Genomic DNA, 26,689 nt, shown 5'->3' with positions numbered 1-26,689 from the left:
CTGTGTCTGCTGGTACACACTGCGAGGTGTTGGGAGCCAGATAGCTATCTGTATTGTTTTGAAACTTTACAGTAATAAAAGATACTTGTATCTTTTCAACCCATGATTGGCGTATTTTATTTGTGGTACTAAGCCTCGATATTTCTTTGGTCTTTCAGAAAGTCTTAGACATCGGGAAACTGTCCAAGCCTGACTGACGGAGACCGAAGGTGTAATAAATTAGGGGAAGGGAACACCTAAAGCAGGTGTATTAAGCTTGGGGAAGGGATCCCCTACAAGTGTTTTGTTTTGCTTTCAGAGGTCCGAGCCAAACTGAGGGAGACCAACGTGAACTTTTGCTGTAAGAGGTCAGAATTCAACTGAGGGAAACCGATGTGAACTTTTGCTTTAAGAGGTCCGAGCCCGACTGAGGGAGACCGACGTGAACTTTTGATGTAAAAGGTGTGAGCACGACTGAGGGAGACTGATGTGAACTTTTGCTTTAAGAGGTCTGAGCCCGACTGAGGGAGACCGAAGTGAACTTTTGCTTTAAGAGGTCCGAGCCCGTCTGAGGGAGGCCAACGTGAACTTTTGATGTGAAAGATCTGAGCCTGACTGAGGGAGACCGATGTGAACTTTTGCTTTAAGAGGGTTTCGCCCGACAGAGGGGGACTGACGTGAACTTTTTGGAAATTGGAAAGTATGACTTTAACGTGGAAGGACAGGTGGGCCTCAATCCACGTTTTGAATTGCCTTGTGTTAAGAGCCTTAGCCAGAGTGTGTCATCTCATCTACAGGGACTTCCTTGCCCTGTGCTGTCCATCGTGGGGAGGAAAGCTGACTCAGCTACATTTTCTTTTTTTATATTTGAACACTGACTTTCCTTTGCATACATATTCTCCTTTTCACACTTTTTGTACAAGATATAGGGCAGGCATTAGGTTTTTATTAGTATAGGCCATTTTGATTTGACAGACTCAACTAGGACTGTTTTATTTATTATTTGATGGTCAAGACTACTCCCATCTTAGCTATAGGGCAAAGTAGGAGTTTCTCCAACCCCATTGAAAGTGCAATAAAGGTTTTACAAATTGTACCTTTTGTGTCAGTGTCATACTTGTGATACCTTGCCTTCCTTACAATAAACAAAACAACGTTATTGTTTTTCATTTAAGGGTTAGCTGTATCTGAACAGTCAGAAATACAATGCAACCACCACAAGCACGAAAACCACAACTAAGTTTGGGAATACTCAATATAACAAGGTATCTATGAACACATTGTCAATAAGGGATTCCAGTAGACAGAGCATCTTTGAACTAACAGGATTTCATGTATTGCATATAGATATAGAAATCATTTTTGAGCAGACCTTGATAGGAGAGGGTAAATGTAATGCGCCCAAAAAGGACAAGTACCAATATACAGTATGTGCAAAAAAAATTATTGGAAAAGACATATTAAGGACGCGGCGGGCACACATTGAAAGAATGTTAACCAAAATGATTGTAGACAATGGGCCTCATTACAAGTTTGGCGGTCCGGAAGCTACAGTACCGGTAAGCTTGCCGGTACCGTAGTTACCGGACTGGCAAACTATGAGCTCTGCTTGCGGGTGCCTGTTCACCCGCCAGGTCGGACTTGGCGGGCGTACCGGCACCCACGGGCAGAGCATGTTCGATGCACCGGCACCATTCTGAATGGTGCCGGTGCATCCGGCCTCCCCATTAAAATTGAGCCCTATGGGGCTCAATGGGAATGGGGAGTAAAAGATTCTGGTCCCTGGTAATGGGGAAATACGGCATTTGCCAGGGTTGTATTTCCCCAATACACGCTGGAGACCAAGTAATAATACTGGGTCACACAACCGCTCTCATATGGGGCCCAAGATGGGCACGTATTTATATCTGATTCACAACAATATATTCAAGTATCCATAATATACCATACTTCTTAGAAAAAGGAAGATGAGTCTTTCTGATTCATATCAAAAATTATTTATCCATAGTAGTTCAAACAAAAAGCTATCACTAATAATCCTTAGTGAGGAAGCAGTTGCCACAATCCACATGTATTAGACTAAAAAAGCCAATGCATTTCGGAAATTATTTCCTTCATCAGGGCGAGTCTAATTGTATAAGTCCAGCAAGCAAGTATATAACATAACAAATGCAAGTATGTAACATAAATTCATATAATGGTGACAATTCAAACGAAACATACATTGAAAAAAATGAAAGGAAACATACCAATCAGTAGATGTTTCATCATGGGTAAATATCAATGGCAAAAAAGAAAAAGAAAAAGAAAAATGCCGTAAGTGGTTTATAAGGTAAATAAATAAAACCAAAGAATATTAGGTGTGGATTTACCTCATTGGTGTGGTCAGTGGTGAAAAACAGAACGTCCTGCGTTCATGCCCACTCAGCAGTGGGTTGTAAATGACATTATGCACAAAGGCATGGAGAAAATCCACTCGTGCTTACAAGGAAACCAATCTGTGGATCATAAAAGATCCAATTAGATACTGTGTTTTACACTCATACTTGGTCAAAAAGAAGGATTGTAATCAGATTCTTACCTTGTAATACACAGAGAGAAACGATCCTCCACTGTGCAGCTGCAGGGCAGTGACTCAGACTGCAGTGTGAAGCCCTTGTCTAGGCAACGGTTCTTTTGTTTAGCATGTGACCACCTCGTTTCTGTGAGATGCAGGTGGTCACAATTAATGATGTAAAATCGGCCAGGGCCCACAAAAATGACAAACCAAATATTTATGGGGCATCATCAATAGGTGCCCATAATTGTAATGATAAAATCCGGAAAAAAATTAAACATTAGAATAATGAAGATAGAAAAAATACTGTCACAAGTCCTGTGGCTGTCTGGTCACAAATACTGCTGTAAAGTCGGCCAGGGCCCCCAAAAACAAAAAAATGAGGTATTTATAGGGCATCACAAATGGGTGCCCATAATTGTAATAACAAAATCCCAAATGAAATTTTTTTTAATGAAAAAACAAAGTAGTAGTGATAAATGTGTGCAGGTGGTCACAAATAATGATGTAAAATAGGCCAGAGCCCACAAAGATGTCAAACCAAGTATTTATGGGGCATCATAAATAGGTACCCATAATTGTGATGATAAAATCCGAAAAAGAATTAAACATTAGAATAATGAAGATAGAAAAAATACTGTCACAGGTCCTATGGCTATCTGGTCACGAATACTGTTGTAAAGTCGGCCAGGGCCCACCAAAATTAAAAATGAAGTGTTTATGGGACATCACCAATGGGTGCCCATAATTGTAATGACAAAATTCCAAATAAATATATAAAATAACAAAGTAGTAAAGATAAAAAAATACTGTCACAGGTCTTTAAGCTGTCTGGACAGCAAGACATAACAAAATTAAGCTAAGGTAATAGTAAGACTATTCAAACGTAGATGAGCAGTTGAAGTACAGTCACAGTGCGTAAGGTGTCGCCCAGGGACGGCACCTTGGGTCCCAGACGACCGTCCGGGACATGCACTAGGGCTGTTACTAGAATGCTCCAAATATGATTAGACAAAAGGAAACATATGCCAGACAATAATTAAGAAAATAAAGCAAAAAAGGCTACATGAGGTAGAGTGATTTGAACAGGTTAAGCTCAACGGCTGTCAACATGTGGAAATGTAAAAAGAACAGTATCCAAATGTTCAGAACATCTTTCACAAATTACTCTGAGCATCATATAGAGTAGCCAATGCAATCAAAAAGTAATAATTAAAGCACAGGGCAAAGAGATCCCTATGTATGAAAACATGTTAAAGTATACAACTCAAGCACAGAAAGAACAGTAGAAACAGTAAAGTCACAAGAGGAACAGTAGAGACCCTTATGTGTGAAAACATGGCAAAGCATACACCTTTAACACAGGCAAAACAGTAGTATCACAATCAAATATAACAGTGGTAATTGATCTCCTCATTCAGACCGCTCGGGACCAAACTGCAGAGTTTATCAATCCAAAATGTCTCTCTGCGATTGAGGCGCAGACCTAAATCTTCATGAGGATTATTTCTTGTGAGTACCTCCAGAATCAGAAACTTAATCTGTGAAAGATTGTGATTGTTCAAGGCCCAGTGGCGAGCTACAGCCGAATTAGGGTTGGAATCACGGATACATGACCGGTGTTCGTTCCATCTGATTTTGGCTGCTCTAGTTGACTGGCCGACATAGTATTTTCCGAAAGGACATTTAATGCCATATATGATGTTGGCATGTGCCAAATGTCTTGAGGATGATCTTCTTACCTGTGCGTGGATGGAAGATTACATTGCCTTTAATGACGGAATTGCAATTAATGCAGTGTAGGCAGGGAAACGTGCCAGTGCGTTGTGTGATAATTTTTTTCAATGGAGGTCTTGTATGTACAAGTTCGTCCCTGAGATTCCTACTCCTCTGATATGCAAACACAGGTAATTCAGAAAACAAGTTTTGTACTCTTATGTCGTTTTTGAAAATTTTCCAGTGTTTCTTAATTGTTTGTTTGATTTTATTGCTCTGGGTAGAGAATTTGATACATATACTGGTGATTTAAGGTCCCTTGTTGGTTTCTTAGGAGTGGATAGTAAGGTTTTACGGTCAAGACTGTTGACCCTTTCAACTGCAGAATCCAGTTCTTCTTGATGGTAACCTCTTGCAAGAAATTTCTCTTTCATAGCCAGTTGCTGTGAAATACAATCCTCGGGGTCACTTACAATCTTTTTGACTCGAAGGAGTTGACTAAATGGCAGGTTCCTTAGTAAGCTAGGCTGATGGAAGCTAAGGCGGTGTAGCAGATTATTGCGATCAGTTGGCTTCCGGAAAAGGGTGGTACTATAACCATTGTCTTTCTTTATTATTTGTACATCTAGAAACGTAATCTTGTCCCGTGATGATTCCCTAGTGAATTGAACTCGTTGGTCAATGTTATTAAGGTTCTCAAAGAAGTCATCGAATGCTCTATCTGTGCCTGTCCAAATGCCAAAAATGTCATCTATGTATCGAGTCCACATGTAGATATTCTTCTTCCATTCGGGTTTATTCAAAATGTGATCCGACTCGAATTTGTACATAAAACAGTTGGCGTAAGTCGGCGCCATAGTCGCGCCCATGGATGTACCAGAGACTTGAAGGAAAAACTGGTTATGGTATTGAAAATAAGAATTTTCAGCAATGAATTGCAGAAGGGTTAGAATAAATTCCTTTTGGGCTCGAACATCCGGTGATTGAAGTAAAAGCCATTCTACTGCTTCAATTCCAAGGTCGTGTGGTATAGAAGTGTATAGACTTTTGACATCTATAGTAAACATCAGATGATCCTGTTGGAAAGTAATATTGTTAAGCTTCTGTAAAAAATGAGTTGTGTCTCGAGTATAAGTAGGGTTTTTTTGAATTAGGGGTTGTAGGAAAAAATCAATGTAAACACCAAGTGGCTGGTTTATACTGTCCATTCCTGCGACAATGGTTCTGCCAGGGGGTTTGATAGGGTCCTTATGAATCTTTGGCAGAGTGTAGAAATTCGGAATTCTCGGATGTTCATTGAGCAGGAACTTATGTGTATGTTCATTTACCCAATCTAGTTCGAGTGCTTTGTCCAGCAGAATAACTAAGTTCTGTTTGATTGAGATAGTTGGATCATGAGCTAGAGTGGCATATGTGGTCTGATCTTGAAGTTGTCTACTGCACTCAGAATCATAGTCTGTAGTGTTAAGGATGACAAGGGCACCTCCTTTGTCTGCAGGGCGAATTGTGATTTTGGTGTCGCTGTAGAGATCTCTAATAAGTCTCATTTCGTGAGGTTTCAAATTCTTGTGTGGCGGGGTTCGATAATTGATCCGTTCAAGATCTCGAGTGACCAGTTTTTGAAAAATGTCGATAGAGGGGACACTGATGGGAGGTATGAACCCACTTTTAGCCCTAAACTCTTGGAAATCAGGCATGTTGGGAGGTTTATCGTATGTTTCCAATTCTTCAAAGAACACTTTCAATTTGAGCTTCCTTACAAATTTATAGAGTTCGATCTTACTGTTGAACAATGTTGTACTATAGGTCGGGACAAAACGGAGACCTTTTTGTAATGTGTCTTCTTCCTGTTTAGTGAGAGTTCTGTCTGAGATATTAATCACTAAGTTTTCCTTAATTGTAGACGTGTTTGAGGTTTGGGTCTTAGGCTTCCTCCTCCCCCTGCGGGTTCTTTTGGCCGTGCGCCTAAAAAAACAGCGGTGGATGTTTGTGCTGAGGAGCTCGCTGTATGGTTGAGGTTGTCAAGTGCTTGTTCAATTGGTGTTTCTGAATCTCTCTGTACTTCTGAGTCTGTTTATATTTCCCCAATGCCAGGGGCCGGAAATATTTGCAAGTTTGGCGACAGTCTGCCGGTTTCACCGGCAAAGCTGCCGCAAAACTTGTAATGAGGCTCAATGAGTTTTTGAGATCCGCAAGAAACCTTATTTTTTTAATTTCTCAATTGAATAGATTGGTCCAGAAAAGATTGCAACAACTCCTGGTTGTACGGACAATAAAGGTTGACTCTCAAAAAAATAAACTGAAAAATTGGAAAGAAGAGTGTCTTTTTCAGGTAAACCCAAATTAAAAAAAATAGCTTTTAGCAATAATTCTCCACATTTAGGATAAGATGAGTGGCACCATGGTGACTTGGGAATCAATAGGCGATTTGTTGGGTTAGGAACAGCACGTTAAAAAGTGGTTGAAAACATATAGGCAGAGAGTAGTGTTTATATTACTAATCAATCGCTTCAAGCAATGATAAGTGACAAACTTGTAACAATGGACTATCATTTTATGGTGGTGGTTACATAGTTTGCCGTCTATCACACATAATATTGTGTTTGTAACAAGTGAATAGACAATGAATATTTTAAGTATTGACTGACACATTTTTTATGTTCTCCTCCTCTTTTTCACTTGACTCTCCATTGTGTTTTTTAACCTCTTTGGTTTTTTTGTGTGTTTTTTTAAATTAAAAATGCTTCCACTGTTCAATTGACGGAAATCACATGAATAATTTTGTCACAACAATGGTGTTTTTGGAATGCAATCATACAATTGATGAATTCATCTGAATTGATATTATGTGTACATGTACCACAGCCCTGATGAAGACATTCTTAAAAGGGCAAAACACATGTCGGCTGTTTGAAATTTGTGTTAATAAAAATATTGTAAAATAAGGAGTAACATCTCTTAAAATCACTTAAGTTCAGTAAAATATTGTATAGTGGCACAGGTGGCCAGTTAGCTTATTATTAACCTGTATTTCTATTGGGTCATTTATCTCTAATAAATAAATAGTATCTGATAATTCTTCCTCTTTTATCAAGGCTCAAGAGGGCTTCCCGAGACTGCGTTTAAGGCCTCTATGCATTTTTGGCCATATTTAATTTACAATTGGATCTTACATCGTAGTATGACACCTTACATGTACCCAACAAAGGTTGTCTGTGAAAAAAAAGATGTTGGTGATTGAGAGGGAAAGCAAATTTGGTCGAGATCTTTTGCTTAAAACTAAAAATGGTGTCATGAGGGTTAATATCAACTGAAAAATTCCCTTCCTCTAACTGTTGTACAATAAATTACATTAAAATATAAGGGTTTTGTTAGTGGGTTTCCGCACAATTTGTGTCAATTGGTTCAACATCCTACATCAGAAATGAGAGGCGGAAACAAAGTGGTAGTGTTTTCAACATCAGACATCTTTATTAAAATGAAAAGGTTGGATAAATGCCTCACTGTCCCTATCCTAAAGAGAGTTTCCATACCTAGGAAAGTAAAACTAAAGATCAGTCTGTGTCTTGTCCAAATTTTGTAAACTGTCCTTGTGTCCAAAACATATTTGAAACTCACACTAGAAATGAACAACTAAGAAGTGTAAGGAAAAATGTCTCTGTTCTAGCTTAAGCCAAAAATTGTTTAAATGTAAATCAAATATAGAAAATCCATCAAAAAATAGTTTCTTAAAAGGAATCATCTTTGGATCAAGAGAGTAGTTCCCTTCCCCTGGACTATAAGGGTAGCGAAAGTGTATTTTTCCAAACAATGTTTCCTTACGTAGGGCAACAACTTCTCAATGATGGCAAAAGTGTTTCTTTTACACAACTTCTCACGGATGACTTCCTAGTATACTCCTCGGCCAGGAATTCTTCAATAGATTCGTTAGATCCCCTGACTTAAAGTGTATGAAAGGCAAAGAAATTGTGAAAAGATGACTTCCAAGAGAGTTCTTGGCAGTCATTTTTTCACAATTTCTTTGCCTTTCATACACTTTAAGTCAATTTCCTGCCTGGTGTACTCCCTTGCCAGGAATCCCGTCTGGGTTCGATAAACCCCCTGGTGTACTCTTCGGTCAGGTATTTTTCCCTAAAAAGGCTCGCTGTCTGATATTCTTCCTTATAGGGCTTCTTTCAGTGTTCCCTCTGTTCCCCAGCATATCATAGTTATACTCCTGCACTATCTATACCTCATTAGCTTCAGATACTACTTGTACCAAGCTTCCCCATATGGACATATGAAGATGTGTTCAAGTTCTGTCTTAACTACTTCACCAATGTTCATTTGCTTATGGCAATACTTGCTCCTACTTTCCCCATATTGACATCTCAAGCATGAGGAGCATGAGGAATTGTGCAATTTCTGTTTTTCTAATTTATTGGTCGATATTCAAAATGCACTCTTGATTGTTTGTGTGCCTGTCGGTACGCCCGAGGTTCCCACCATCACTGGGCCAACTCACCAGTGTCTCATAGTTGTCCGACCTGTGGAACATTGCTGCAGCAAAGTTTTAACTTGGGAATGGCATCTCCTACTTGGCAGGCCCTCTTTCGGCTCCCCCACTGGCCTCACATTCACTTGCTGGTAAAGTTGCTGCTGTTTGCACAACCGCATCCTTGACAGCCCTTCTTCTTCTGCTGGTTCCTTTGCAGCTCTTCCCCGGAGCCTGCTACGTCCCCTTGGGTCTCCCGCCACGCCGGTAAAACTTGCTGACAAGCGGAAGCTTAAAAATACCCTTCCTCCTTCAGCACGGTTCGCCCTCATGAGTTTGCCTTGACCTACGGTTCTGATTCCCGCTTCGCCCGAGCTGCTTCTCTTCTCTCTGCCTCTTGATCGAAAGTGTAAACCATATTTAAATGTCCCGTGCAGCGGATCTACATTGCAACAACTAGTCTGCGTGTTTAGCTTAGGGCTTCTTTCAATCCATACTAACTCCTTTTTCCTCTTCCTCATCTCAGTACTTGAGGCATTATGGGAGTTGGAGTCCATAGGATTAATAGTCTTCTAAGGTCATTTTGTTTGGTAGTTTTGTTAATTACAAAACCATCAGAGAAAGGAGATGTTATGTGTGTGTTGTGTACATTTGAGGTGTGACTGGTATTCAGACTACAATTTTTGTTAGGAAAGGCCTTTAAAGTTGTGTAAATGGAGGGATTCGTATAGTGGCAACATGCCACCAGGAACTTAGGAATGATATGGTCTTCCTCATTTATAAGGGACGAATACTGCGTCCCTCCTGATGGGTTGACCACAACTCCCAGACAGCCATCTCCTCCCATGTGATCCTCCCTCATAATACCACCGCCAGGGTCAGGATCAGGTAGAGGCTGCTGTCCCAGGATACATGGGAAGAGATATCAGGCTGGGAATCAGTGATGACTCCACAGTATTCATCACAAGACCCAGAAGACCCTTCCAACTTTCATCCTATCTCTAAAAGAACATACTGAGTCAAAATTCTAGAGAGCTATGTATACAGTCAAATCTTGGAGCATGTAAAGTCTAATAACTTACTAGATTACTTCATTTTAGACCTAATAGAGGCACCGAATCAGCAGCAGATTCCATTTGGGACAACCTCAAAATCTCAGCGGATCACAACATCACCTCAGCATTCGTACTCCTCGAAATCTCAGCAGCCTTCAACACTGTTAACTAAAGTACACTAATTAAAGAAACCGGACTACATAAAACAACTCTACAGTGGATGAGGTACCTGGACCAATTACCTGTGGAGTCCCACAGAGATCAAGCCTCTCTCTTATTCTCTTCAATATCTATATGACCAATTTCATGAAGATCATACAATTTTTGGGGTCACCTGTTACAGCTATGCGGATAACATGCAAATCATCTACAAAATGACAGACGAAGGAAACTCTAGCACCACCCCCTGCAACTGCCTCACATGAATAAATTGATGGATAATGGCCAACTACCTAAAACACAACCCAGAGAAAACAGAAATAATGATAATCTCAAATCTCACCTTGCGCTGCACCTGAAACATCTCTACCGTAGCCTCTGCAAATGGGTAACTACCCTTAACAATCTAAAGTGGTCAAGAAGCTAGGCATAATAATGGACAACAGACTCATTCTGGAACTCAAGTTAACGCAACAGCTAAAATGTGCTTCTACCATCCCTGCTCTGACAGATATCGCTCCTCTCCACACAAAGGGCTGGGTATTAGCTACTTTATTCTTTCAAGAATCGACTGTGCAAACAGCATTTACCTAGGAATGCCGGTCTACCTCACAAAAAAAGTTAAACGGATTTCAAACACAGCAGCCAGACTTTTATTCAGACTCAACAGGATCAAACACATAACAATGGCTCTCAGAGCACTACACTGGCTACCAATTAAAAAGAGGATCCAGTTCAAGGCCCTCTGTCCCGCCCACAGAGCACTTGAAGGTCAAGGAGCAGAATTCCTCCAAAAAGAAAATCTCACGCTACCAATCAACGAGAGACCTAAGATTGAGAAATGACATAGCTTTGGAAACCAGATTGCAGAGAAAGACACAGAAGCTCCTCCCTTTCCACTATGGTAGCCAAACACCGGAATTCATTACCAAGGAAAATCTTCACCCTAAACGACACATGAAATGCAGGAAAAGTCCAAAAAGCTGCGCAGTAAAAAGGGCACTTCTCAATAGTTCAACTTTCATGCGCAGACACAACTTAGAATATCTATACCTCAACATAAGACATCTTCATGCATCAACCATTAAAGTGAAATACATCTCACCCTAATGCAACCGACAGCAAGACCAATAGTTTGAAAGACATACATAAACCCAAAGAACACCACCACCTTTTGACTAACTCTCCATTTATCTCCACCTTACTCATCACACACATCAGTTACTTACCCCATAACATCAAACCAAAAATACCATACGCCCATACTTCAAACATCACAAACTTACACCTGTAACTACAAATGTTATGCTATGTTGATTTGTAACGCGCACTGCTACCACCTAGGGGCAGTCTCCAGGCGCTCACGAGGTTCTGCAACAGAGGGGCATGGGGAGGTTAGTGGGGATAGGGTGAGAGGATAGGTTCAGAAACAGGAGGAACTGGCATCTGTGAATGTTGTTTGGCATGTGTGAGTTTGTGTTGGAGGTCTTGTACATTGTAACCATATGGGTAGGAGTCAGTGCCTCGGGTGTGTGGTAGTGTTTTGTGTTGGTGTGTTGTGTGGGGATGTGGTGGGTTTAGTAGTGCGTACTGGTTAGATAGTGTCAGTAAGGGTTCCAGAGTCATGGGTGGCAGTAGTTGTAAGATAATCAGGTATCTTTCTGTGTAATTGCATTGTTGGTGGTATTATGGACTATGTGGGTGGTTCATTCTAGGTGAGCTTCAGCATCTAGAGATGCTTGGTGTGCACATAGTATTGATTCTTGGTTTGTTTATGTGTAGTGTGGCTAGTCCAACGTCTGGTGTTGTGGCGTCAGTTGTGTTGGAGGTGCAGGAACGGGAAAATGGGTTAGTAAGTCGGTAGGTTCGTTGTAGCATCTGGCACGGCTGTTTGTTTGCTGCTTGACAGTATCTAGCAAGTATCTGTTTGTGGTTGTTTGGGCCATCTTGTCTCCTCTCTAGTTGTTTGTCTCTGGTGTTGTTTTTGCCGGTGTCCCTTCGAGATTGTCATTGTCTGCTGAATAGCCAAGTTTTGAGCAGTTTCCTGAAGGTAATGGGGTCTTCTGTGGTTCTATTTTCTTTGGGCATGGTGTTCCAGATGTTAGCAATTAGATGTGAGAACGCTGTGCTGACGAATTTCCTATTTTTCATACTGTTTTGCTTCTATTTGTAGGTCGTTGCTGGATCTTAGTTCCCTTCCTGGGCGATAGCGGCTAATCTTGTCTTGGAAAAATTCAGCTCCTTGTCTGTGAAAGGCTTTGTGGGCGATGCAGAGTGTTTTCAATTAGATGCACTACTCGTCATGCAATTTAAAACTTTTAATTAGCCGGCATCTGGCACTCGTAGGTTGCTTGTTCCTTCCTTAACCCAAGGGAAATATGCCTTGCACTTGAGAATTATTATCTTCTGATCTACTTCAGAGCTGGCCAAACCTGTTTTTTCTTCAATAACCTTTAAAGGGGGCAACATAGCCACTGTCTGGCCCGCACGAGTCTGTGTTCCAGCTACTTCAGCAAATTGAATCTCCCTGCAGCTTCGAGGCATCTATGGATACTCCATTTACTCCAACGTGGCGGCGCTGTCCGTTTACTCCAAAATGGCCACTCGTTACTGTTGCATTTCTGCGTTAACCAAGCGTTATATGTATTCTTATGCATCTTGCGTTTCAGCGCATACATTGATTTCTAGTGTCGACTGAATGCAGGTAACATTCTTCATCTCTTAAATGCGAGTTTGACCTAGAGTTCGTGTATCTTCATTGCGAGTGCATGTCTGCTTCATGACTCGTGATGTCAGTCTGACAATGAGGTTACTTGATCTTGTCATCTTTAGTTACAGCATGTTCATGTCTTCTTGAGCTTGCAAATTCATCTCTTCTTCGATGGTTCCAAGATAAGATCGGTAGGATTGCCTTAGTGAATAGCGTCTCTCATGCTTGCAGTATTTAGGCGGGGAAAGGGCTGACACCATGAATGATGTACTCCTCTCATTCCTACTGTATGAAGGTGGGGGAGGGACGGATGTTATAAATTACGTATTCATCTGTCTATCAATACTCCCCCCTCTGGGTGAGTCTGCAACTACATCTCCTACAGGGCCCTCCCCACAGCAAGGCACTTTTGCAGTCCATATCTTTATCACGCTCCTCGAGTCTCCTGAATTCTTTATATGTTCATCCACACTCCAGGTCATATAGCAGCACCCCCCATCAGGATTGCATAATACCCAACGTCCCACGTAGTTATGAGGGTCTCAGCAATAACAAAATGTTGACCCTGGAAGTATGGTAGGACTTTGGGCCTCATCACGAGTTTGGCGGTAGCCCTTAAATCCAGCGGTAACTCTATCAGCGCTGGATTTAAGGGTCTGTCGGATCACAAGTACGGCTGTAAAGGTGTCGGCTGTAAAAGCACCAGTATCCATTCGTGCTAAAACATAGCAATCATGAGTCTGGCATAGGCGCTATTAGCGCCAGAAAAGCGGCGGATAATCCGCCGAAAATACCCCTAGCAAAATGCTGGAGGTAAAATAACACAGGACACAGCAATAAGTGCCCAGGCGAAACCAATGCAAATCAGAGACCTCCAAAGGACCCACCCATGCACAACACACACTTCCAAACACCATGCTACCATTTGGAGCCGGGAGCCTTGATGTGGACATCTACGTGCTGCGCCTGGAGCTACAGGGCCCTGGGAGCGCAGGGGGTGGTGGGGATGAGGAGAAGGAGGAGGAGAGCAGCACCAGCAAGGCGACCAGCCATCCCCAGGTTCAGGCCAATACCCTGGGCCCTGACTGATGGGCAGTTGATGAGCGAGTATAGGCTGGACAGGGCAACCATCACCCAGTTGCTGGACACAATCCAGGCTGACATCGGCAGCCGCATAGCTATCAGCACTGCAGTGCACCCCCTCGTGAAGCTTGTGTCCGTGCTACAATTCCTCGAGACTGGCAGCTATCAACACACCATTGTCATGATGCATGGCATGGCCCAGTCCACCTTCAGTGCCATGCTCGGACAGGTGCTGGATGCAATGTTGATCCATGTGAATGAGCACATTGCATTGCCAGCCACACAGGCACAGGAGAACCAGCTGAAGGGTCAATTGCATGCCATTGACCAAGTTCCGAATGTAATAGCAGCCCTGAACTGCACAAATGTAGCACTCGTACCACCCCAGGCACATGAGGCAGCCTACAGAAACCGGAAAAATTACCATTCCCTGAATGTGCAGATGACATGTAGCCCTGACCTCACCTTCAGCCACTGCTGTGCCCGCTACCCAGGATCCACCCACGACTCCATGGTTCCGCGCAACAGTACCCTGCCAGCGTACATGGAAAGGCACAGAGGCCAAAACACATGGATGCTGGGTGAGTACACATGTAGTCCGTAATGCATGCATGTTGAATTACATCTGATGGGGCTGGTCATACACAGTGAAATCCCTGCATGCCAATAGGCAGCACCAGCACTGCAACATTCCCATGCATGTACCTTGCACAAGAACCCTTGGACATGTCCAACACAGCAGAACACACCCAGTCTGGAGGGCAAAGACATGTGGCAGCACAGTCACATATGGAAGGGAATAGTTTCTTACCTGTAACTCCATTTCTCCAGCATTGGTATCTTTCATGGATTCACATGCTTAGAATATTCCCCGTCGTCAGACTGGGACCCCTCGGTAAACATATATAGCCTTTTCCAAAGGAAAACTTTCGACACTTTTGTGTCCTATCTACGTCCTTTTAGGACCCGCCTACGCATGCTCCGTAGGCCGTGCCAGTATAAGAGGCCCGCCCCTGCGGCTCCCCTTCAGATTTCGGCCCCTCCAAAGTAGGAAGGAATACATTTATTGCATACATTACATACGGGGAGGTTGGCGGGCGCATATGAATCCATGAAAGATACCAATGCTGGAGAAATGGAGTTACAGGTAAGAAACTATTCCCTTCTCCAGCATTGGATCTTTCATGGATTCACATGCTTAGAATAGATTGTATAGCAGTAACACTTGAGATGGCGGTGAGAATGTAATGTAACATTATATATAAATATACCCTCATCATACTATACAACACATATATAGATAGCAGGGGTAAGTTAACTCCATAATTTAGCCCACGTAATTATACCGCCCTTAAGAGGGTAATCCACCGAATCTCCACAGGGTGGAGCTTACCTTACTGAAACAGATGGCGCAGGACAGCTCTTCCCATCTGCACCTCGTCTGCATGCTGCCTGGCAAGGCAGTAGTGGCGGGTAAACGTGTGGGGCACTGACCATGCCGCAGCTTGGCATATGTCCGTCAGCGGAATTCCAGCCCACAACGCTGTTGAGGAGGACATCGACCTTGTAGAGTGGGCTCTAGGATGTCCTTGCAGTGGCCTCCCGGCCTTAGAGTGACAAAAAGCAATCGTCGACGAGACCCATCTTGCCAATCCCTGTTTAGAGATTGCTTTTGCCCTCGCCGACGGTCCATATGCGACGAACAGTTGCCGAGTAGCCCTGATTTCTTGTGTACGATGTAGGTAGAATTTCAGAGCCCTCTTAACGTCCAGGGTATGAAGAGTTTTTTCTGCCGCCGATGATGGGGTGGCGAAGAAAGTAGGCAGAACCACGGATGAGTGTTTGTGATATACCGTCGGAACCTTAGGGACGAACATAGGGTTAGTTGCCAGGACTACCTTGTCCTTAAAGAATCTTAGGTAGGGCGGGTCCACGACCAGCGCTTGTAGTTCCGAGATTCGTCTGGCTGATGTGATAGCTATCAGGAATGCCAACTTCCACGAAATGAATTTTATGTCGGACGTGGCCATAGGCTCAAACGGCGGTTTCATCAAGCCTGCTAACACTGTGTTGAGGCTCCACGTCGGGGGAAAACGTTTCTCCGGGGGAAAAGCTCGAAACAAACCCCGCATGAAGTGTTTTACCAGTCTGTCGCTGAATAGAGGAGACGACTGCCTCTTCCTTGTGAACCTCGAGATGGCCGCCAGGTGCACCTTTATCGATGAGGGGGTCAATCCCTTTTTTGCCAAGAGGAGCAGGTAAGGTAGAATTTGTTCCGGCGTCACCAACAACGGTTGTAAGCCCTGTTGTTCTCTACACCATTCACAGAATCTGCGCCACTTATAGGAGTAAGACTTGTTAGTAGAAGGGGCTTTAGCCGCTTGTAGAATTTCTTGGCAATCCTCTGAAATGTTCAAAGCACCGAACTCCGAGAAGTCAGGAGCCAGGACGTAAGGTTGAGACTGTCCGGGTCGTGATGCCACACCGTGCCTCTGTCCCGGGATAGAAGGTTCAGAACTTTCGGGAACGCTATAGGATGTTCCAGCGATAGGTGGAGTAGGTCGGAGAACCACGGTTGCCTCGGCCAGTATGGTGTTACAAGAATTACCCGGCAATTGTATCTGCGTATCCATTGTATCGTTCTCCGTATGAGGGGGAACGGGGGAAAGGCATAGAGGAACATGTCCGTCCATGGGAAGGAGAATACCTCCCCCACCGAACCCTCTTGGGGCCATCTGCTTGCGAACTGCTCGCATTTCTTGTTGTCCTTGGTCGCAAAGACGTCCAGAGGGGGGTGACCCCATTTGTCGAACACTGTCATCAAGTGTACCGTGTCCACTTCCCACTCGTGTATCTGGGCCATGCTTCTGCTGAGGGAGTCGGCTTGGCAGTTCCTCACTCCTGGAAGGTGATCAGCCACGATGGAAATTGCGTGCTTCGATGCCCAATGCCATGTTTTCTGGGCTTCCACGGAAAGAGTTCTTGATCGTGTCCCTCCTTGTTTCCTCAGATAAAACATGGCAGTTGTATTGTCTGTCAATATTCTTACTCGCGAACTCTTGATGTGTGGTAGGAACGCCTTCAAAGCCCATCGTACCGCTCTGAGTTCTAGTACGTTTATGTGAAGGAGTGACTCAGTCGGAGACCAGCGACCCTGCCTTTGGAGAGTACCCATGTGCGCACCCCATCCGGTTAGGGACGCATCCGTGACTATGGTGTGCTGAAACTCCGGCTCCTGTAGGGGTACGCCGTTGTCTAGATTGTGGAAACTCTGCCACCACTGAAGGGACCGAAGTAGCCTGTCGTCGTCGATGATTAGCCTGTCCGACCACGATCCTTGAGCCTGTGTCCATCGGTCCGCTAGGAACTCCTGGACTGGCCTCATGAATAGTCGACAGTTTCTCACCAGATGGATGCAGGATGCCATGGACCCTAGGACCAAAACATACTTTCTCACTGAGATCCGGGTGTTTCGCCGTAGCCGGGCCGCATGTTGATTGAGTCTTGAGGACCTGTCGAGAGAAGGTTTCACCAGCCCCAACTGAGTCTCGAACTGTGCCCCCAAGAAAACCAGCGTTCTCAATGGCCGCAGAGAGGATTTCTCAAAGTTTATGGCGAATCCCAGCCGTTGTAGAAGCTGCATGGTGGCTTGCAGACTTGTGTTGGTATACGCTGGGGAGGATCCTCTTACCAGCCAGTCGTCGAGGTATGGGTAGACATGGTGGCCCTGTTTCCTTAGCCATGCGGCCACTGGAGCCAGGCATTTTGTGAACGTTCTGGGGGAGGTCTTGAGCCCGAAAGGGAGAACCGTGAATTGGTAGTGAGTTCGCCCTATTACAGAACGTAGGAATTTCCTGTGTTTCCAACGCATGGGAATATGGAAATACGCGTCCTGTAAATCCAGGGACGGCAGGAAATCTCCCTTTTGAACAGCGCGGATCACTTCCTGCAGAGTGAGCATCTTGAATTTTAGGCTCTTTAAAGACTTGTTGAGATCGCGTAAGTCTAGAATGGGACGCCATTTGCCATTCGGCTTTTTTACGACAAAGTATCTTGAGTAGACTCCTTGACCTCTCTGTGAAGTTGGAACCAATTCTATCACGCCCTTTGCTAACAGGAGTGCAACCTCTTGTTGCAGTACCTTCATATGGGCATGAGCGGTGAACGCAGGTGGAATTTGCGGAGGGCTGTGATTGAATTGTAGAGAGTGTCTGTTTGTTATAGTGTCTAGCACCCATTGGTCCGTCGTAATCCGTTTCCATTCGTCGACATATGCAGAAACTCTTCCCCCCAGAACGGTGTGTGGTATGTCACTGTTGATCTTTATTTTGCTTGTCTCTCGACGACGATGGGTATGACGGTCTTTTTCTGGAAGACTGGAAGTTCCGTCGACGGGTAGCCGATTGTGAGGCATGTCGGTATCCCTGGGAGGGGTAAGCCGATCTGCCAAAAGATTTGTCTCCAGAAGCGAATCTTGAATTACCTGAAGCCCCTCTAAAGGGACGAAAAGACTTGTAGCTTCTGCCACTCTGGAGGGCACCCAAAGAACGTGCCGTGTCCGAGTCCTCTTTCATTCCTTTTAGGGCCTCGTCCACCTTTTCACCGAAAAGAAGGTCTCCCTCAAAGGGCATATCTAAGACTTTGTATTGCACTTCTGGCCTGAAGTAGGTACATTTAAGCCAAGATTGCCGACGTAATACAACTCCATTGTTGACTTGCTTGAAGCCTGACTCAGCGAGATCCACCGCGATGCTTATTGCGTGGTTTGAGGCTTCCTCCCCCTTTCGGACAAGTAGCATCGCCGCCTTCCTCTGTTCTTCTGGAAGATGATCAAGCAACGGAGCTAGTCTGTGCCACATCTCCCTATCGTATCTGGCCACAATTGCCAGAGAGTTTGCAGCCTTTACTGTGGTCACTCCTACAGAGAGCACTTTCTTGCCAAAGGCATCTTGGCGTCTCGCTTCGTTCTCCAGAGGAGTCGTGCACTTGTGCTGTGCCTTTGCCTTCCTCGCCGCTGCCGCCGACACCACAGAGTCAGGTGTTGGTTGAGATGATAAACACTTGGGGGTAGACTCTGCAGCCTTAAACTTTTTTTCAAGTCGCCCTTTCACTGCTGGTTCTGAGAATGGGTGCCTCATTGTTTGCAACCCCTCTTTCCATACGTGGTCTAAAATTGGTATGGAGAACACCGACCTCCTTCTCTTCCCCATGTGGTCGAACAAAAAACAGTCCTTTTTCTGTTCTTCCTGGGACAGACCAAATTCTTTGCATGCCTTCTCCATCATAGAATGGAATGACGCAATGTCGTCCGGAGGAGACGGGTGAACTGGGCTTCTGGGGTTTTCCAACTCCGCCTCTGACTCCCAGGTAGGATCCCTGGAGGGGGATAAAGAGACATCCGACATGGCTCCCCTGTCAGACTCCGAATCTGGCAGCTCACCTTCCTCCTGTGCCAGTGCTGAGATTGGCGTGTGTGGGTGCGTCGGTTGAAGGGAAGGCCCCGGCTCGTCGACGGGTGACTGTGGCAGGCTTGCCTGGGGTAGTCGCTGGTCCAACGACCTTAACAAGGACTAAAGCGTGGACAGAATATCCAACGACAAAACCGATTGAGGGTTTAGGAGAGGGGCAGATACCGGTGTAACGGATGCCCTCGTCGACGCCTTGTCAGCTGCTCGTAGCCCTAGGTCTGTTGGGCTAGCTATTCTGTCGTTCTCGTCCTCCGAGGACAGCAGCGTAGCTTGTTCTTGTAGCAAAGCATCCGGGAGGATTGGGTCAAAGACTTCAGGCCGCCAGGCCTCCTGTAGGACCCCTGTCGACGAGGCCATGGTCGAGGCCATGGTCGACGGGACGGTGGATGCCCTCTGTGTGAGTGGCAGGGCGCGGTCGATGACTGGACCGTCGTCGACGACGAAGACTTCGCAGGTGGTTTTGGCGGTCCTGCCTTCTCCACCCCTCGTCTGCTCTTACTCGACTCTCGACTCGTGGTCGATCTGTGATGATCGCCAGAGGAGGATTTCCTTTCCTTCTCATGCTTTTTGGACGAGGATGATTTCTTTGACGAGGAGTCTCTAGTTGAATGACTTCCAGACTCTTTTTCCGACGTTCTAGATTTCTTCGCCGGTGGTTCCGACGAGGCCTCTCGGCGTGATGTTTTCACCGACAGTGTGGAGCCCACCTCCGAAGGGGGGTATGCCCCCGCTCCATCATTCAGCCATGCCACCAATCGTCGGTTCCGGTCTTTGAGGGTTTTTTGAGAAAACCCCTTGCATATGTCGCAGTTGTCCGCCGAATGGTGAGGGTGGAGGCAATATATGCAGTCCATATGTCCGTCCCCCTCGTAAACCTTTTTTAAGCCGCACGTCGCGCATGGACAGAACAGCGCTTTCCCAGACACAGAGGACATTTTACTGTACTAAAAAACTCCAAGAACGCAACCTAGTACAAAATAGCAGACAACACGAGGAGATCCCACTACTTTGGAGACGGTTGAAATCTGAAGGGGAGCCGCGGGGGCGGGCCTCTTATACTGGCACGGCCTACGGAGCATGCGTAGGCGGGTCCTAAAAGGACGTAGATAGGACACAAAAGTGTCGAAAGTTTTCCTTTGGAAAAGGCTATATATGTTTACCGAGGGGTCCCAGTCTGACGACGGGGAATATTCTAAGCATGTGAATCCATGAAAGATCCAATGCTGGAGAAGTTCTACTACCACAAAGCCTCTTATGTGTGTTGCAGTATAGCTTCCAACCCTGACACAGCACAGACATCCCACCCTGGCCACCCGACAGCCATGCCAATGTTACACGAAAATAGGCACATCCACAAAAGCACTACACGAAACTAGTCTGATTAACGACAATGTACATCCCTGAAAAACTGACCCCTGATTGGCCAATCACATTCCTGGATAACTGTACACAACAGTGCCAACCAGCAAATGCAACAGCAGCCAAAGGGAATGCCAATAGCACATGGGCTAACCACATGTCGCATGCACAAGCAGATAGAAGGGTCCCCTCCTCCAGTGACAAGGGACAGAGCACTGTTACATTTAGAAACAGAGGCGTCGCAAGTTGTAAGTACTCCATTGATTCAATGCCGTCCCTAGCATAGCACACTCCACAATGCAAGTGACCAAATGATAAGTAGGCCACATGAAATACATGAGTGTGACGCACATAACAACTCACATATACATAGATACACAGCTGTATGGCAACCTCACACCATGCATGTCCTGGAAGTCAAAGGCTGTATGCCAACATTGTGATGAGATAGCATGACCTCTTCAACACTAACTTGATCCTGCTGACAATGTCACTGATGACTGAGCCGTGTGCACCCACTGAACCTACCTTGTCCTCATACCTGCATTCTCTCCCCTGCAGGTGATTCTGGATATCCCCTGTGCGCCATCCACACACTGCAGCTGAGTGGACATACAACATTGCCCATGGACGTACACGCATCTGCGTGGAGAGGGCATTTGGATTGCTGAAGGCATGCTTCCGGTGCCTAGACCGTACGGGAGGGGCATTGATGTATGCACCTGAAAAAGTTGGTAAAATTGTACTTACATGTGCCATGCTGCACAACATTTGCTGTCGCAGGAATGTGACACTGCCCCCCGATGCTCATGTGCAGCCACCTGAGGATGGGAGTGAAGATGATGATGTGCCAGAAGGTGCTGCATGTGCACACAGGAATGGGGTGAGGGAGGGGAGGTTGGCCAGACAGGGCTTGATTGAGAATTATTTTTGATACGGGTGATGGCTACATTTTGCACATGTCACTTGGGCATTAAAGAGCACTTAATCACAATCACAACTGTCCATGCATTGTATGAATTTTAAATGTGATTTATTTAAAGATTGTCAATCCCCCCTCCCCCCAATGAACACCCAGCACACAAGCCCCCCTCCCCCAATGAACACCCAGCACACAATCCCCCCTCCCCCAATGAACACCCAGCACACAATCCCCCCTCACCCAATGAACACCCAGCAGGCAAACCCCCCTGCCCCAATGAACACCCAGCACACAATCCCCCCTCGCCCCAATGAACACCCAGCACACAATCCTCCCTCCACCAGTTAACTCCCCACAACAGTGCAGGTAGGTGCATGTTCTCAGGGCACCTACAACAATGCCATGTCCAACTATGATGGTCGTGGGCGCTTTCCATGTCCTGGCCCCTCTGGTGTGCGGGATCTCAGGTGGCGCAATTAATGGCGCCTAGGTGAAGGCTCAAGGGATCCCTCTGTGGGTGTAGTGGAGGTTGATGGGACTGACCCGGTTGCCTGCAGATGCTGACGGCGAAGGTTGTTCGATTCCCTTACTGCCTCGCACAACTCCCGTACCCTTTGGCTAAAACCTGTCAGGGCTGAGGTGCATTGCTCCACCACTCTCCGTGTGCGGGCGTTGTTTCGGGCAATGTACATGCAGCCATGCCGTATGGACGCGCTGATGGCCTTGATGTGCCGGCTGTGCACTTTGGCCATGGTTTCCACTTTTGCCTTTTTGGCCTCAATTATGTCCAGACGTCCCCTCAGAGCTGCTCCCGTGACGAAAGGTACCCCTGGTGTGGCAGGTACCGGCCTGCCAGTTGTGCGCTGATGGGGTGGGGGGCTGCATGGGGACATGTTGGCGGCTTGGATGGGGCTGCCGGGATCTGAGTACCGGTCTTCAGGGCTGCCATGTGATGGTGTGTCTACATCTGGCTCTGGCGTGCGGACACGACGCACATGCACACATGAGGTTTGTGCTCCCTGTGTGACTGGCCCTGGGGTCCCTTGTGGTGTGCCCATCCCTTCGGCATCGCTGCTTCCAGGGGAATGCAAATGTCCTGCCTGAGGCGCAGCTGGAGATGTCAGTCCCACATCGGGCTCTGACCCACAGGTGACTCCCTCTGCATCGGAAGTCTGCATGGTGGCTTGGGGTGAGCTAGGCTCTGACACCCTGCGGCCATGTGGGTGCTGCAGCGGTCTGGTTGGGCTGTGGTTTGGTGATGTGGCATGGGTCCGGCGTCGGTTCCCTTCCGCGGGTCCTCTTTGCTGGGTGGTGGTGCTGGTCGAGGTACACTGCCTCGGACGCTGGGACGGAGTGGCCTCCTCACCGGCATCGTCATCCCGTGAAGATCGCTGTGTGCCTGTGGGGTAAATAGGGTGTGGATTGAGTTCAGGGCAACCTACATAAGTATCATGGAGTTCATGCCACCAAGTGGGATTGTAGGCAGTAACAATTATGCATGGCACTTGCATTTTGTTCAATCCCCATGTAGTGATTGGTGGAATGTGTGGGTGTGGAGGAACACTGGAACACTGCATGGAAATGTTTGTGTGCCATCATCACATGCAGGATTGGGATGCACCATGCTCAAGGTCCTGGGGGTGTATTCATGCACACTCACATTCTACATAGCTGTCCCATGGCTATGGATGTCTGTCCCCTGCCCCTTGTATTGATGCACTGCACGTGCAGGGGGTCTAGGCGGCACTACAGTTCAGGGGTTCAAGGACTGAGTTAAGGGTGTCTGCAGTGCCTCACACACATTTCATCACATTCATTCACTCAGGGTCTGCATGTGTGGTCCTTTCAGATGCATGCATTTGGGGTGCGACTCACCTGCAGTCAGCTCGATACCAGTGCCTGCCTCCGCTCCACCTATTCCCTCTATGGTGCTGATGTCGATTAGGGCAGTCATCTTCTCCTCCCAGGATGTGAGTTCGGGTGGTGGTGGCCCTCCTCCAGTGCCCCTGCTTGCACTCCTGTGCTGTGAGAGTATGCCGCTGACTCTGACACGCAAGTCATTGAGGCGCTTGCGACAGTCCTCGCCATCCCGGGGCACGCGTCCCACTGCAGACACCCTTTGGCTGATGTTCCGCCAGATCTGTTCACGACGCCGCCCACTTGTCTGCGCTGCTGCAGTTCATCATGATGGATCTCTGCCTCCTCAACTAGTATGGCCAGCTCCTGGTCACAAAATGTTGGTTTCCTGACCCTGTCCTGGGCTGACTTGCCCCTAGTGCACTCCTGTGACATAATTCACTCTTCCCAGGGGTGGATGGCTTGCAGGGGCTGTGATATCCAACGGACTGTGATTTCCAAGATGGCCACCGCTTTATTTCCTGTTCTGGCGGTGACGTGATTCCCGCGCGCTTATGGCGCGCACTATTAGCGCAGTATGGCGGTAGCGCATGGTGCACTGGATTTACGGGTTCTTGGGCCTTTTTCCCGTTGAGCGCTATTTGCGCTACCACCATGTCCCTGTGCGCGTGCATGCAAACTCGTGATCTGACGGACTATCCGCCGGGGGGCTTGGTGTTAGCGCTAATAACGCTCGACAGGAAAACCGCCGCATTACCGCCAAACTCGTGATCAGGCCCTTTGTCTTATGTCCATATGTTATGATGTTGTTCTAGATAGCATGAAATCTTTAGCGTGGAACCTTTACTACCTCAAGTTCTAGTGAGGTGTAACGCTCACCTGGTTCCCACGGAGGCGCGGGCGTGGTCTGGGCAGTGGCCTCTTCGAAGGAGATGTTCAGCACCCTGAAGATGGAGTGGGCTGGGTTCCCAAATCCGGCTTGTCTGGCTCGGATGAATACCCTTCTGTGAGCGAAAAGGAAGGGTTAATACTCTGCGGGTTTTGTGTTGATCTCCCGTTCCCCTTCTCACCCTCCTTGCAACCCTTCTGTAATTCCCTGTGGAGACTCACCTTAGGGATTGAAAAGGCGAGCTCTCCATCCTGCTTCTGATGCAGGGGCGCGTTGGGATCCAGTTACGTCACTGGATAGTAAGTTCGAGTTTGCTTGTCTGTTCCGGTAAGTACCGTAAATGTTTATGGCAAGCTTGAGTCTAAACTGTTCCTCTTCTCTTTTGCAGGTAATGGAAGACTCCGGGCTGAGGGCGGTTTCCGTCGAAAACCTGATTTCAGGTGAGTTTTGGTGTAGGCCCACTACTGTCTTTTCCTGTCTCTTTTTCCTTAGGGGCCGGAGTTCGAGAATGCCGAAGAAATGGAGCCGGTACGAAGCAGAAGCTGAGTCCGACCTGTAAGCTGGTGAGTTTAAAATAGTTCGTTTGCTACGGTTCTTGCATTCACTAATGTGATGTTTGCTTTTTCCCCATAGGGGCCGGGGTGCTGAAATGCCCAAGGAATGGCATCGACCCGAAGGTAAGAAGAATTAGCTTGGCGGGTAAGTGCTTCTTGGTTATTTTCCCCTTCTCACCTTACTTTCTTCTCTTCGACTCCCCGTAGGTGCTGGAATGCTGCAGGAAATCCGGATGGGCGTCGCAGAGCCGAAGGCGCCACGTGCAGGTAAGAGAAGTGCGCCGAGATGTATGCGACGCGGTGAGTATTTAAAATGATGTCTTTTTGCAGGAATGTTGGCGCGCTGAATCCGGAATGCAGCTTTAACAGATAAGGTTTGTTTTCACCTGTTTCTTCTTCCCTTTTCTATCCTTAGGTGTTTCCAGGATGCTGGCAGGCGTGGTCGAGGGCTGGAGCAGGAGCAGGCACGGTGAGCGTCCAGCTGTTATGAGCAGAACAACGCGAAGCGTGGTTTGCTGTCTGGGCGTGGCTTAAATAGCCTTTCAAGTAGTCCCAGGTATGTATCCTTCCACTGAAGGTATGTATCCTGCCACCAGCCACTCCCGTGTGGTTAAGTAGTTCCTTTTTCATCTGGAAGTTGTAGAATGATCTGCCAGGTAAGGAAATTGCAGCATGGAATGCCAGGTAAGTTTGCACCAAACACTATTCCTTCCATATCTTGTATGAGCCTGGCGCCGATGGTGCCAGGACTGTTATCCCTTATGAGCCTGACGCCAACGGCGCCAGGACTGAGACCAAAGAGCCCCTATCTGGGGTGGCTGGGACTTCCCTAGTATACATGTTGCCTGCCTCTGAGGGTGCCGGGCCCTGTCTGGCCCTATGAAAGGTAGGCATCATGACATGAGGTCACAGAACCTGTGTTTGCTTGCTTGCTTCCAGTGTTCTAACGTTGTCAGTTGAAGTTTGTCTCTATTTAGTAAGGGGCCTCTGCTGTTGCTGGGGGTCTTTTCATCCTTATACCTTAATAAATATGTATTATGAAGACTTACCTGTTTTCACGAGCGTCTTCATAACACCATATAAGGAAGATCATCGGTTTGTGTGCATTGGTGGATTTTAGTGTCCAGGTTTATCACTATTTTCATCCCTAATGCCTTTTTAGCTGTCTTCTTGCAATGGCTTATGGCTATGCTCAGCATACAGAATCCTAATAACACTAACATTAGTATAGTGTTAGGACAGTTTTTCTGAAGCCCAAGGGCTTAGTAAAACCATTCAACTGAGGCAGTACAAGACTCCACTCTTAGTATAAGGCTGTACCACCTGAGTATAGGGTAGCGTAGACAGAGCAGCCAGGCTTATCTTAGGAGGGAGAGAGGGCAATAGACACAGTACAAGTGAAATTGTAATACAAATGATCCAAAGAAACACTGAAACACTATGTATTGTAAAAATAAAGGATTTATTTAAATAAAGGTAGGCCCAGATAAATCTAGGGGTAAATACTAAAACATTATAAGAAATCACAGTATAAAAACACAACACTATACTTGAAATTCACAGACCCAAGTATATACCTTATTTGGAACACCTAACAGTAGTTCTAGGGAAGTCAAAACCTTGTATACACATTTAGTATAGGTCAAGCCTATTCTTTGGGAGTAAAAATACCAATGGTTACTTTTAGATTACATTCAGTAAGGCAGTAGGCCCTTCCAGTTGTACAGTGACTCTTGGAACAAATCACGTAAACAGTCAACGGGACAGTATACTTTTGTTGAATAGTGAAACACTTATCATAGGGGCAGTAAAAACCTATAACTATTTTTGTCATAACACACAGTTATACCAGGTGAGTAAAACAGATGCTTTTGAAATCAGGGAACCCCAGATTGAGGTAAGCAATA

The 26,689-nt window shown here is 46.2% G+C and overlaps 1 long non-coding RNA gene across 1 annotated transcript; it reads right to left on the bottom strand.

Moving 5' to 3' along the window:
• Positions 1-1,982: 1,982 nt before the first annotated feature.
• LOC138504666 (uncharacterized) lies at positions 1,983-2,620 on the bottom strand. The gene is made up of 3 exons (XR_011279888.1): positions 2,561-2,620; positions 2,352-2,477; positions 1,983-2,107 (listed from the first exon to the last, which is right to left on the bottom strand). It is a non-coding gene; the product is annotated as an uncharacterized lncRNA (long non-coding RNA).
• Positions 2,621-26,689: the final 24,069 nt, after the last annotated feature.

Source organism: Ambystoma mexicanum, chromosome 11, assembly GCF_040938575.1.
Source record: "Ambystoma mexicanum isolate Mex_15411 chromosome 11, UKY_AmexF1_1, whole genome shotgun sequence".
NCBI lineage: Eukaryota > Metazoa > Chordata > Amphibia > Caudata > Ambystomatidae > Ambystoma > Ambystoma mexicanum.
Note: the sequence above shows the minus strand (reverse complement) of the source record. Positions and strands in the feature narration are given on the sequence as shown.